The sequence below is a fragment of the Stegodyphus dumicola genome, chromosome 2 (assembly GCF_044657685.1).
Source record: "Stegodyphus dumicola isolate Sdum_Otavi_A_Nest chromosome 2, ASM4465768v1".
In the NCBI taxonomy this organism is placed as follows: Eukaryota; Metazoa; Arthropoda; class Arachnida; order Araneae; family Eresidae; genus Stegodyphus; species Stegodyphus dumicola.
The window spans coordinates 144,621,163-144,635,842 of NC_140769.1; the positions used below are offsets into that span (position 1 = coordinate 144,621,163).

A 14,680-nucleotide genomic window follows, 5' to 3' on the forward strand; every position below is an offset into this window, starting at 1 on the left:
AAATGATAATAATCTTTATTTTACTGAAATCACTTATTGGATGTAACACCTAACATCTTCCGAATGGTAAATATTAAAAAAAAATATATCATTCGAAATATATTATTTCATTATAATGTTACTCATAAAAACTTATCTGCTTAATATTATAGGTAACAATATAACAACAGAAGTAAAAAACACTACTTTATTAACCATTTAAAAATGTATATTTTGAGGGCACACGATATTTAAGAGCTGCATGGCATAATACGGCTCTGAGAAAGACGACAACCACGTTAGCTTTGGTTCAACCCCCCCCAACTTATTTACATCTTCTGAAACGGAAGTGACGTCTGGCGAGCAACCGAGAGTGGGGAGCTCTGGGATAGATGAGAACCCTATGTCTAGGCGCTTGTCTAGTATCCTCCTGATTCCTCCTTGATCGTTTGCGCAGATTCACGCGCAGCGTGTTTACTCCAAGGAACTGAGCGTGGTCAAAGCCGATTTTTTTAAAACGCCACGCGTTTAAAACGTTACGAACTTGGTGGGCATTACTGAATGTAAATTAATTAATTTTATTAGTTTTTCTGAAATAGTTTTCTTTTTAATTGGTATATATATTTATTTGTTTAGATGTTTTATTATAAATCTATACATAAAGGAAGAATTTCTGATTTATTCATTTATTCACGTACAGATCATCGCCCGAAGCTATTAAGAGATACAGATATCAAAACTTAGGAGCTTATTACTTTTGTATCGAAGATGTTATTTAAGAAGCGATTTTTTAAGATTTGGCGTGCAAAACATGTTTTTATGTTTTTTCATATAAGGAAGAAACAGATGTACATAAGATTCTTGCTTTAAAATGTATGCAATATGAATACATAAAAACCAATTTCAAACGTTTTCAAAATTCGGCAACGAAGGGGGGGGGAGAACGTGTTCTTCACATATTCCTTCATACCTCAGATATCCATAAGACACACTTATGAATTATTGCTGTAAAATGTAAGGAATACAAATAAAGGCTGACATCAACATGTGTGGGGAGGGGGACTGATTGGCATAAAATACAAGTTTACATAATGTACAAGTAAGCCTTATTAAAGGTGCAAACCAGGTATGTAAAGCTAGTTAGTATTAAAAAAAAACTTAAGGTTTCTATTATTTAATGTTATTAATAATTAAAACCCCAAAATAAAAATCTAGCAGCATGTGGCAATTCACAAAACTGTTATGAGTTTATTACCATGTTCAATTAGTTTTAAACAATTCTACACATAATAAAATGGCCAGTGCACAACATGTGAATGTACATGGGGTTGAATAATTAGAAAATAAAAAACTTGACAAATATTAAATAGCAAGTATTGAATAGTAGAAAATATTGCTTACTGTTCAAATTTGGACAAATATTGAATAGTAGAAAATATTGCTTACCGTTCAAATTTGGGATCGAATCAGTTTCACCAAAATATATTTATCTACATTAAAAATGTTTGGTAATAATCTATTGACTGAACACTTTAAAAGTCAATGAATGATTGATTGTATGGACAATATTTGGTATTGTTGCACTTGGGGGGGGGAAGAAAGACAGTAATGCAAGAAGGATGAACAAAAATAGACTTACTCATTAATCACAGAATATATCAGCCTGTCACGAGGACCTGAGATAAAGGTTCAAAACCCTGTTCTGACCTTCTACATCTGTTCCTGATCATTTTAAGGATTAGAGTTGGAATTATCTTATTATTAAAGAGAAGTTCTAAAGAAAGAGATAGTATTATATAAATAAGAAAAAAATATCATCTGACACATATAAAACACTTACAGGCAGTTGAAAGATGTTTTAGATGATAAAAATGAACAAAAGGAATTGTGAATAGGTACTAATGACTATTGTTAAAATATATATTTTTCAATAGATGTATTAAGTTTCTTCAGTGGAATTATGTGTAAAATTTTTGTGATCCAAAATAATTTTTAGGATTGTATTATTGTCTTCATTCTGTGAAGTTATTGTAGAAGTTTTTGTCAGTTTCCTTTTCGTTTTGTATTTGAGAATCTTTTGGGTATTATATTTTTATTAGATGGAATATCTTTATTAGCAGTTGGGAAATGTATTTCGGGTAGAGTAGACTTTAAGGTACCCCTTGTATTTTGGCGAAGTTGTTGTTTGATTTATCGCCAAGTTGTTGTTTCATTTATGGTAGCCTGAATAGTTGAATGTTATGGAAATCCTATTGTGACGTAATCGGGTACATGCATGATTCTGGGAAATTTTTAATCGTGGGATGTTTTGTAAGCGTTTTTGTGGTGTGTGTTTAGACGGTAGAATGGCCAAATGTAGTAAGATTAATTTGAAGTTTCTGTACGATTTGGAGCAAAAGGGGAAAAGAGCTTTAATTGACTAGTGTGTAAATGAAGGTTTACTTAGTAGCCATTATAAGTGTCCTGTATGTACAGGGTGATCAGCGAATAAGCCCTGATTTCAAAATTAAATATCTCTACAACAAAAATCGATAGAATTATGTGGTAAACTGTACATTTATTAGCAAAACTGTAAAAATAGTGTACAAAAGTTTAGAAAATTTAGTTACGAAAATCGTTAACAGATGGCGCTCTGCATTGAAAATTATTTCTGAAAGGAGTCAAAAAAAAATAATTAAAAAAATAAAGCAGCCCTTGCAATCAAAATAGAATTTTTTCAAAATGTTCACCATTCGAAACAATGAGGTGGCGTAAATGAACAATGAAATTTGACATCACGTCTTGCAATGTCTCGACGGAAATGGAATAACATGCAACACCAATGAACGATTCAAGCTCATCTAGAGTAGCAGGATTGTTTCGATAGACAGTGTCTTTCAATGCGCCCCACAGAAAGAAGTCACATGGACTCAGATCGGGAGAATATGGAGGCCAAGCTATTCCTGTGTCAGTAAATTGAGGATAATCTAACGCAATTACTCTATTCTCAAAGTATTCATGAAGAAAGTGAAAAGCTTTATTTGTTCGATGTGGTCGAGCCCCATCTTGCAGGAACCAGTCGATACCTGGTCGACCCTCCAACACTAGTTGAGTGCTGACAAATTGTTCTAAAATTGTAACGTAACGTTCAGTAGTTATCGTTTCTCATATGAAAAAGGGTCCGATAATGCCTCTGGTGCATACCACAGCCCATGTTATAACTTTAGGCGAATGCAGTGCTTTTTCTTCACACAATGAGGATTTTCAGTACACCAAAAGCTCCAGTTTTGTTTATTAACGATTCCATTCAAATGAAAATGTGCTTCATCTGTGAACCAGATGCAGCTCCCATCAAATCTGTCGTTGTTGATCATTGTTAGAATCTGATTCGCAAAGTCAACCTTTTGTTGCACAGCTTTCATGGGTATGGCCTGATGACTTTGGATTTTGTATGGAAACAGCCGTACGCTATTTTTAAATATTTTTTTGTGTGCCCGTTCAAACCTGTCTCTGATGCTTTTCCTAGGATTTTGCTGAACAAATCCAGAAGCTTTGGTTGCATTTTCAGCAGTGACTATAGTTTGCTTAGGCCCAACGTTTCCCTTTCGATCATTAGCCATGCTGCCAGTCCATTCGAATTTCGTAAAGAGCATGAGAATGTTTTTCGCATCGGGTCCAACTGGAACATTGAATCGGTTTTGAAATCTGCAACGTGTTGCCATAGGACTGTGTTCTAATGGGCGAAATTCCAGAACCAAAATACACATTGTTCAATGAAATACATTATTTCACTTTCTACGCTAGCGTCTTTTCACTAGCCAACAGTTGTACTGATCACTTTCGACTTCGAAGCACATTTTAAAGGCTATTGTTAGGTCATTGCGATTACAGCGCCATCTGTTAGCGATTTTCATAACTAAATTTTATAAACTTTTGTACACCATTTTTACAGTTTTTCTAATAAACGTACAGTTTACCGCATAATTCTATCGATTTTTGTTGTAGAGTTATTTAATTTTGAAATCAGGGCTTATTCGCTGATCACCCTGTAGGAAGGATATGCGTCTAGTCGAACGTAAACACCGCTTAGATGGATGTGAATGAGTTTGTAGGAAGAAAGGTTCAGATGGTCACTATGTGAAGCGTTCGATCAGAAAGAGTACTTGGTTTGAAAAAAGTCATTTGAGTATGATTGATATTTTGATTTTTACGTGGCTCTGGGTGTACGAAGCGAATTCGAAAATCATGGTAAGCGAATATTTGCTTTTGGTAGTGCTTAAATGTATAACATGTTTTTCCTTTTTTATGTTATTTTATTGTTTGGTTTAAAATGTATTTTATTGAGATTATGTCTTTTTTGTTTGCCTATATTGTAGAATTTGGTACTCCTTTGACTTTTTAAGTGAAAATATATCGATGTGTACGTGGACAAAGTAAAGGGAGAGCGCAATGCAAGTTTGTGCAATTCTGGGATTTTTTATCAAGTGAAAATAGGTCGATGTGTACATGGATAAAGTTAAAAGAGTGCGCAATGCCACTCTTTTAACTTTATCCATGTACTCAATTTTTGAGCAATTCGAGGAATTATTTTTAAGTGAAAATAGGTCGACGTGTCAAAGGAGTGGAGTGCGCAATGCCATTTTTATGCAATTCAAGGATTTTTTTTAAGTGAAAATAAGTCGATGTGTACATGGATACCGAGTTTCTGCAATTGTTTGTCTTGTTATTTTCGGCAAAAATCGCCGCTTCGCAAGCCAAAATTAACGAGTCAAAGAATTGCACAAAATCGGTATCCATGTACCAGCAAAAATCGCCGAGGGGCACCCTAAAATATACTTTTACCTGTATTTCTTGTGCATTTAACATATCATATATTATCTAGTTGTAGTGGTGCTGATTTTAGAATCCTGTCTAACACGTCACATTGTTTGTCAGATTTTAATGAATCTACTTATTCTAAACATGTTTGATTTAGTTCATTCTTTGTGTTCCAGTGAGAGGGTCTGTGATTTTTTTTTTTTTTGGCTACTTAATTCAAAATTCATTTTTATCATCTATAATAAGTGGATAATTCATTATGTATTGTAGTTGTAGTATAAGTAGCAGTATTTCTAGTGTGCTGATGTCAGTAATGTATTTAACAAGTAGCAGTATTTCTAGTGTGCTTTCACATCATCTACATAACTTATAAGGTATTTCTCCCGCCTTCTTGGAGTGGTGATCTGCACACTGGGCGCATATTCCAGAGGTCCGCAGTTCGATTCCCGGCGAAGGCATTGCTAATTTTTCATTCTCTCTTGCTTCCAAAGTAAAATTCTAATGTCTGTACAGTGGCACCCGAACTAAAAGGGTGTTAGATGATTGTTCTCCACACCCAGGATTTGGCGATTAATTCCCCTAAAAACCTCAGTCGCCCTTTAAAAGGAGGAGTATATAAAGTATTTCTCCCACCTTCTCGGCATGTCTTCATGGTGTGATGTGTATCCAGAGGTCCGTGGTTTGATTCCTGGCAAAGGCATTGCATATTTTTCATCTTACCTGCTTCCAAAAAAATGCCTAATGCCTCTACAAACTGATGAATCAATACAGCTGCATATATATCAATGAATGCATATCAGTGCACTGTATGTGACATGTACAAGTTTTGTTACTTTCATGTATAGTGTATATTTCTGTATTATGTGTTGATGAAACAGACCACCCATTCTCAACTACATATAAACAGTGTTTCATTTGTTTTATGTTTGATTCTTAAATTCCAAATCTTACTTGTTAATTTACCTTTATTTGCTGTAATTAAGCGATGAATCATTTTATCTCTTGCAAATCTCATAATACCATGTATAGTGTTATCCAATCTCTTAACATTTTTTCCATGAAGGTAAATATATTTTAATGTTCGGTGTATTCGTTCGATGTGCATGTTTGTGTTAACACCACTGTGAAGTCTAAAACAGTATGCCCAGCTAGCTGTATTTTGTTAATAATATGTTTCAAAGTAATTTGCAAATTCAATAATGTCCGGATCTTCTTCAAGTAATTTTATTGCTGCTTCTTTCAGTGTATGAAAAGTATGAATGTCTTGTTCTTCTAAGTGAGACCTACCGTATTTGACGGCATATAAAATGCACTTTTTTTCCTAAATTTGGTCTCTAAAAAGTTACCTGCGTCTTATACGTGAAGGACACAGTCTTATACGTGAAGGTAATTGCATTCAATAATTGTTTATTTGGCTTTTATGAAACGTGAGAACTAAAAGAAACCATGCTATTGAAACTTTTTTCCTTGTGTGTGGCCATGTAAATAAGGGTGCGTCTTATATGCCATCAAATACAGTAATAATTTTATATGTTTTTGCCTGTTTTTCAACACCATTGATTTTTTTTAAAAAATTGTTTCTCCGGGTTCTATCACTATGCCATGCACAAAAAAGATGTTTCTGTAGTAAACCCATTTCAGACTTCCAAGCATTAAAAAAATATTCAGCCATATCAGACATAAATATTTGTGGTTGTATTTGCCCAACTTTTTCTTTAATGCATGAAAAAAAAATTGATAGCACAGGTTGGTCACATCGATTAGAAATTAAAAATGCACACAGGAATCCTTGGTGCAAATCATTTATTGTACGTTAAGTTATGAGTTCAAATCTGTATGCATTAACTCCATGTGTACCATCAATACATATACAAGTCAGAACTAAATTTTTTCACTATCTCTCTTTGTGCTTCTGTCATCATTATCAAAAGAAAATCATTTCCTTTTAGAAATTAATATTGTGTACAATATTCATTCATGCTATGTTGATCCCTGGGTTTTATAAAATGAAATGCATTGATGTTCAGAATTTTGCATTTCAGGTACCCGTGTATCTACACAAACCCAATCATTTTCATGTTTAACAGAATTAGAAGACAAATTGAAAGATTTTTTGATGTTATGTAAATCTTGTTTTGTAAGAAAAGGAAACCTCTCAAGCCGGGCATCTCATAGAGAATTTCTAATTTCATCTAAAATATTATCCAGAGAAATTTTTGCTGCTATCTTTGATGCAATATTTTTTATTTCATCTGTTGTTAAAAATAAGTGACCTAAATCATTCCGATGCCCAGTATGTATTTTCTGATATGACACTACACATTTGCCATCTGTATGTTCTGTTACTTTTAATGCAGCTGCACAATATGTATTTATTTTATTGCTACCAAAGGTTTTTAAATGACACAAACCTTTACTTTCTGATATAAAATTTTCTGAACAGTGGCATTACACCATGTATATTAAATATGCTTACTCCATAAGAAATTTTGACTTTGTACTATTTTCAATTTCTGCCTTCCATGCCAAAAAATCATTAAATGAATTAAATTCTAGTTCAGTATGATTCAAATCAACATCATGAACATTATTGAAATGAAATATTATTTCTCGCTTTTAAAAATTAGCATAACATACAGGACACACATAATTACCTGTTAGAAGTATGAATTTTATTTTGATGATATTTCCAATTTTTTAGGTCACTAAATTTCAGATGGCAGTCCTCACATTTGTAGTTTGGTGATTGACCACTTTTTAAAAAATCATTAATGTAGTATTATTAGAGTGTAATGTGTTGGTATGGCGTTTCAAACTGCATTTATTATGGTACGTTTTTAAGCAATCAGAACATACAAAATTACTCTCAGCCACACTAAAATTATTTGCACAATCAACCATACTATTAGAACTTGGTTTTCAGAGACTTAATTAATGTAGTATTATTGTACATATGCATGGCGTTTCAAATCGTATCTATAGTTGAAAGTTTTAAACAATCACGGCAAACAAAATCACTCTCAGCTATACTAAAATCATTTGCACAATGAACCTTATCACTCACAACACAATCAGAATTATCACACAGGATTACACCTTCCTGATTTTGATTCGATTCAGAATCAAAAATACCTTCTGGGGAAACAGAAGTACTTGGCCATGAAATAGGCAGTTTTTCTTGATTTTATGCGGAAGATATAATAATCGAAGCAAAATAAAAAAAGAGAACTGCATCATCAATCACACTTTACCACAGCAGTGCAAACAGTAAGAGTAAATAACAGTAAATACGACGCGCCTTCAGGGAAATGACGACATGCGCAGTAATCTGCGCAGATGTTCAGGGAGGAACCGGGAGGAAACTAGCGTCTGAGGGGCTAGACGCTTGTGGCATGTTCATGCGCAGATGGTCTCTGCGCAACCAGTCGTACGTTTAGCATTTTTACCATGTTTGAGCTAGCCGTCCGACGTCGTACGGGTAGCATATAAGCAAAATGTACACTGCTAGGACAACAATCTTAAGTTTGGCCAATGACAATCCAGATAAGGGTCACCATTAACTCCGCCCACATGAGTGATGTCACATTTCTGACGTTTGTTTACATTCTGTTATTCGGCGTTACGAAGTGCGTTGTTTGAATGAAAAACATTTTTACTTTGCAACGTAAATTTGTTCTAGTGACACTTTTTTTAAAATTTTCTTTAAAGTATTATTTCCTTACTGTTCCAGAAAGAATATAAATTTATGTCTCAAACATTACAAAATTTCTCACTATATGCGTGAGTGTGTATACACACGCATGCTCACATACATATATTTTCAATATATAATTAATCATATGTGAATTATATCTATCAATATGTGTGTGTTTTATGCATATAAATATGAGTGAGTGTGTGTGTATGCATGTATTCATTTTTCAGAATGTCAGATTTCCTAGCAAATAGTCTACAAAGCTCTTTTCTCTTAATTTTTCTCATCTTCACATTCAGTTTTTTTAAATAATTAAGATTAATGTATTCATATTTAATATTTCTGCACAACTTGATTTATCAATTAAAAATGAATTTATTTAATTTTCGATAAAGTGAGATGTTAATTCCAGTAGTATCTGATTTTTAATAGTAGAATAATTTCTCTAAAGAAGCTTTTGTTTGTTTTTATTTTTTAATTCCTTTATAAGAAAATTACTTAATAATATTAGAAATAATTAATCTGTTACTCCTTACACATGTCTGATATATGTTAACAGAAAATTTTCATTCAATAGCTTTATAAATTTATTTTAAGCAGTATTTTAATTTCATAAGAACTACTGTTGATAAGTGAATTTCCATTGCTTTCTTTATACATTTAGTTTAAAATTCAGTTTTCAGTGCATGTAATTATTTTCCTTCATGGCCCTCGAGCCCAACAGCGCGAGCGGTAAAGTCGCTGAAAATTGGTAATTCGGTCCGAGGTTTGAATCCCGTGAGTGGGCTGGCAGCATGGGCATTTTTGTGGTTTTCCCCATGTGTAACATGTATACGAGCCAGTTTCCCTTAGAAAGTCCTCCACGAAGGCATCCCTCCCCTTTGGCAGTTAACCTTCGAGGCTTTCCCGTAATTAAATAACCTAACCTTCATGGCCCTCCCCACACAGCCCAACAGCGGCTGAGTGGTAAAGTGACTGGAACGCTGATAGTTTGATCTGAGTTTGATTTCAGTTGGACAGGCTGGCTACATGAGCACTTACCTGGTTTTCCTATGCGTAACATGGATATGAGAGTTTTCCCTTAGAAAATCCTCCACAAAGACATCCCTCCCACATAGACCTTGTATGCTTTCCATAATCAAACAAACTAAACCAACCCTCCAAGAAAAACAGCTCCTCAAAAGAAATTCTTCATATCTGTCAAGCAAATGACATTCGTTAATGTAATAAACTGTAATCATACATACTAAATTAAACTCGGAAGTTGTTATTAATTATGCTTACAAAGTACTTAATACCAGATTTTGTTGATTAATTTGCATTTTTAGAAATAGTTGAATAAATTTCTGACCTTTAATAAATACAGTGAACCCTCTCTACGATGACCACCAGCAGTTCTACATGATTTTAATTTTGTGTAAATCTTGTCATTTCAAAAAGAAGATGTTCAGTACCAGAATTTGTATATTGAGGAGAAGTAGTGTTTCAGAAGTGATCACAAAGAAAAAGTTTATTGTGTTAAAATGATAATCTGTTCCTAACTTTTTTCAGGGTTTGATTTGGTTTATGTGATTTATAGCAATTTATAGCTTGAGGGCTATCTGCCTAAGCAGAGGGATGCCTTCATGAAGGACTTTCTAAGGGAAACTGGCTTGTATACATGGGGAAAACCATGAAAACATCCATGCAGCCAGCCTGTTCGCGGGATTCGAACCTCAGACCGAACTACCAGTGTTCAGCGACTTAACCGATTAACGCTGGTGGGCCCCTTTTTTTGTAGGGAAGGAAGTGTAGGACATATCTAAATAGTCCATGTTAAGATTTAATCTAGGAAATGAATAATGTTGAAGCTGAAATTAAAATTATATAAATTTGAATATCATGTAGTGTTAATTTCAAATTTCGTTTCCTGTGATGTGATTTTTTTTTTAATGTAAAGATCAGGCTCTGGTTTATTGATATATATATATAAACCTTAAATATAGTATGAAGTCTTATATTTGAGTATAATACTGAAAAAGGCTCGACATATGAGAAAATAAATATATGTTTTCTTCACATGTTATGGAATATTCATCCTTGACTTAAGGGAACGTGAAGTTACACAGTTTTAAATTAAAGTTTACAGAAAAATGTATGATAGTCACAAGTTTGACAAAAGATCCTTTGCTCAAATGATAAAAGGCTTTGGGGAACATAGATGCTAATTAGAAATGTGTGCTAAATATGAGGCAATTGGCATCCACAAAATTGCAGTGTATTAATTTTAATACTGTTTTAGGTTCTTACATTATCCCTTTGACCGGCCAAGTAGCATGATTTAGTGCCCTTGATTTAGTGATTTTTTTGCCCTCGGTTTGGTTTGGTTTATTTAATTATGCAAAGCACTCGAGTGCTATCTGCTTTTAACAGGAGGGATGCTTGTATGGAAGACTTTCAAAGGGAAACTGGCTCTTAAACACATTACACTTGAGGAAAACCATGAAAGCACCCATGCATTCGGAACCCAATTGGAACCCTGGGCTAAATATCTAGTATTCAGTGACTTTACCACTCAGGTGCTGGTGGTCTGGCCTCGGTTCTATTAAACTAAAATTCATCTATATTTATAAACGGCTTATCAAAAAAATGTACACGCTTTAATAATAAAAGAAAATTCGGTTAATCTTCGGATTATGGTAACTTGGTGAAAATTTGGCGACCAACTCTGCTACAGCAACCTGCTAGTTTTTTTGGGGGGGGACGCCATTTCGTTTTCACAAAGTAAATGCTTTTTTTTTTTTTTTTTTTTTAAACTCAACATTTTTTTCCAACAATCTGCTAGCCGAATTACGCTTATGCTAGAACTTTTATGGAACAAAAGTGCTTAATCATGACAAAGATTAGGTGTGAAACTGGGAAAAAGTGCAGAATCGCTTGCCGCGTTTTTAAGAATTGCACATACACGGTATCCATGTACACGTCGACCTATTTTCACTTAAAAAAACATTCCAGAATTACACAAAAATGGCATTGACTTTATCCATGTACACTGCTAAAGTCCTAGCTAGTAACATTTATCACCTTACCAAAATGTCGCCAAACTACCTGTTACCATATTCCAAAGATTAGCCAAAAATTCTTGTGCTTTAGTATTGAATTTAATTATAATTAAATCATACATATCAGAGGCTATGCTAGGTTTAATAAAAATATTTATGAATATGTACCTGTACAGTTACTTAGATTGCTCAGTCACAGCGGTAGCCATTAACAGCTAGAGTTATAGCACAATACTGAGCAGCTATTTGAACAATGTTTAGTCGATGTGTCTGAGGCGACTGCTGCACATTCTGCCATAATTTTTTGATGAAGGACCTCTAGCCTAACCGATTTCTTGTACTACACAACATCCCTCAGAGTCCTCCAAATCCATTTTGATTCACTGTCATATATTACATATATGCGAGAGTACGAACATGTTAAGGAAATATCATACTACATATTATAAAGATAATTCAACTTAGAAACCAATATATAGATATCATCTATTAAAGTTTCTATGTATTTTTCTGACAGATCCTGTATGTGAAGTTGTACGTTTCATTAGTTTCACCTATTAATTAACTTAGGTATTTATTGTACGGAATATCTATGAAACTGAACTGATAAATTTTCATATCTGTTCATTTGTTTGCTTTTCATATATTTTTTAATAGTTTTATTTTTTATGTTGCTTTACATGATGTCAATTTAAACATAAGAAAGCAGAGAAGAAAAGAAATTCACACTGAAACTAAATTTAAAATTAGTCTGAAGATTACTGATGTAAAATGAATAGTGTCTAATTTATCAAAATTACATAAGAGGGCAAATAAATAATTAGCATATTCAGATATTTATTATAAGCAAAAATTTTATATTCTAGCAGTAAAAATGCACATATTACAATGCAATTAATTTATTACTTGCAACCACCTCAGTAGAACTCGTCAAATTTTTAAAATGTGCCAAACTCTAGCAACCATGCTCATAACAATCCTTTAATAGAACAATGTTGCCATTTTTGTATACATTCTTTGTGTTGTATTTCAAGTTTCAACATTTTTTATGAACAAATTATGATATTTTTTGCCTTAATTTTAAAATATGCTCTTTGGAATTTACCAACAATGGAAAAAACTACAGTGGAAATTCTACAGGAATACAAAATTTCTAAAAGAAAGAAAAAGGAAATGCATTTGGTAGATAGCCGATGCTGCTGAAGTTTGTGTAATGCCGAGTCTCAAATTATTTAATTTTTTTTCCAAGCAAAAACAAACCGCTTGGGGAAAAGAATAGGGCAAACCAATTACAGAAAGATTTGGAGATGAACATGCTTTATTTCCTAATTTAATAATTAAAATTTATATTTCAAATTCTAAAGTATGTTTTCTTTTCATAATTTGATAATCTTAGCCAACTTATGATAGATATCAATAATTTGGATATCTATTTAAGAAAAGTTGTGAAAACCATTGCACCCAATGAATAATTTTTACATTTTCATGTGTTAAATCCAAATTGAGTTAAGCTGGTTGTGTTAATCTGTAAGTATCATTAATTTTACAGGCAATACACTGTATTCTTTTATATACTGTAATATTTAGTTCGTGCTGAAATTATGTAGTGGCAATAATTTTACTTGAGAAATTTTTCAATATTACAAGTTTACATTTTGGTTAATTATTTTATGTGATAAAAAGCAGCATGTTAAAAGTTGGAGTTCTTAAATTTTGTAATAGTACTAAGTATTATATTTTAAATTACTCGATGACTAATCCAGAAATAAATAATTTAATTCTGTATACTCGAAGAAAATCATTTCTGACTGGCATAAAAAATCAGAATTTTGAAACAGTAGTAGAAAAATCATTAAAAATACTTAGTTTTAAAACTCGAATGCAATAAAAACAGTTCAGCATGAAATGTCTGAATAAAAGATAACTTGTTATCATTATGTATATGTTACCGTGAAAGACCGAAATTGGAGAATGTCAACATTCACCAAATGCGTTGGTGAAAGATTGAATATTGCACTACATTCTTGTACTTTCAGACCCTCACCGGTGTATGTCGACAATCACAGATATGCTCTGGTGTAGGTCAAAAAGAGATGAGTATATGTACATGCTGTCATTGCAAAAGAAAGTGTTCCATAAATAAATGCAGTTGTAAAAGCAAGGACCTCTTGTGCAATTCAAAGGGTAATAATAGTTTATGTTGTTGCAATAAATAAGATTGGAATCACATAATTTATAAAGTTTTTAACTTCTATTATTTTCCTTTCTCATTTTGAATGTACTGTGTGTTTTAAGTTCCTATTTTAAGTCTCAAGTGCGTTTTTTCGAGACTGAATTACGGAAGAAAATATAATATTCTTATATGTTCAACATTCACAATTGGCACATGGTGAATGTCGACATTTACCGGTGTAAGTCAGAAATAAGAGTATTTGCAAAATATTTCGGACATACACCAAGCGACTATGTGAATGTTGACATTCACCTGTGAATGTCGACATTCTCCAGATTTCGGTGTTTCACCGTAACATATATACAGTCATTCTTATGTAAAATAAATGTTACACGATTTCTTAGACCCCTGCTTTTCAAACTTTATCTATTAATCTGAGAATTTGATTATTTCAGTGTAGTAAATAAATAAGTTTTAATTTTTGAACCATAGGCACTCCGTAATTTTCAAATCATTGGCATTGGCAAGTTTTAATAAATATGTTATAGATGTCAATATGTTTGTTTTTTGTAACATATACTTTGAAAATTTTAATTAAATAATTTTTCATCAATAATGTGTGCATATATTTTACTTATGATGAAGAGAAATTAACATTTAAAAAAGGAATTATAGACTGAAAGTATTTTGTAAAAGAAGATATTGGAAAAGGAAATTATTGCAATTCATAGAACTTGTAAATGAATAAATGTAGTAATTAGTATCATATTGTTCTTATTTATTAAGAATGGATATTAAATTATTGATAATAGAATGGACTTATAAATGTGAAGCACTTATGCGAACAATAATACTAATTCATAACATTCTGATCTTGATTTCAGTACTTAATGTAAAGCATTATTGACAGCTTAGTGGAACTCATATGAAATAGTTACAGTGCAATCTTAAGTCCAATGTATTTATTACAAGATAATGAAATTATAGTCTGGATTT

At 32.6% G+C, this 14,680-nt stretch overlaps 1 long non-coding RNA gene across 1 annotated transcript; it reads left to right on the top strand.

Annotated features, from left to right (window-relative positions):
- Window positions 1-451: 451 nt before the first annotated feature.
- Window positions 452-14,300, top strand: LOC146998590 (uncharacterized). Its single transcript, XR_015039569.1, has 2 exons — window positions 452-542; window positions 6,819-14,300. It is a non-coding gene; the product is annotated as an uncharacterized LOC146998590 (long non-coding RNA).
- The last annotated feature ends 380 nt before the right edge of the window (window positions 14,301-14,680 follow it).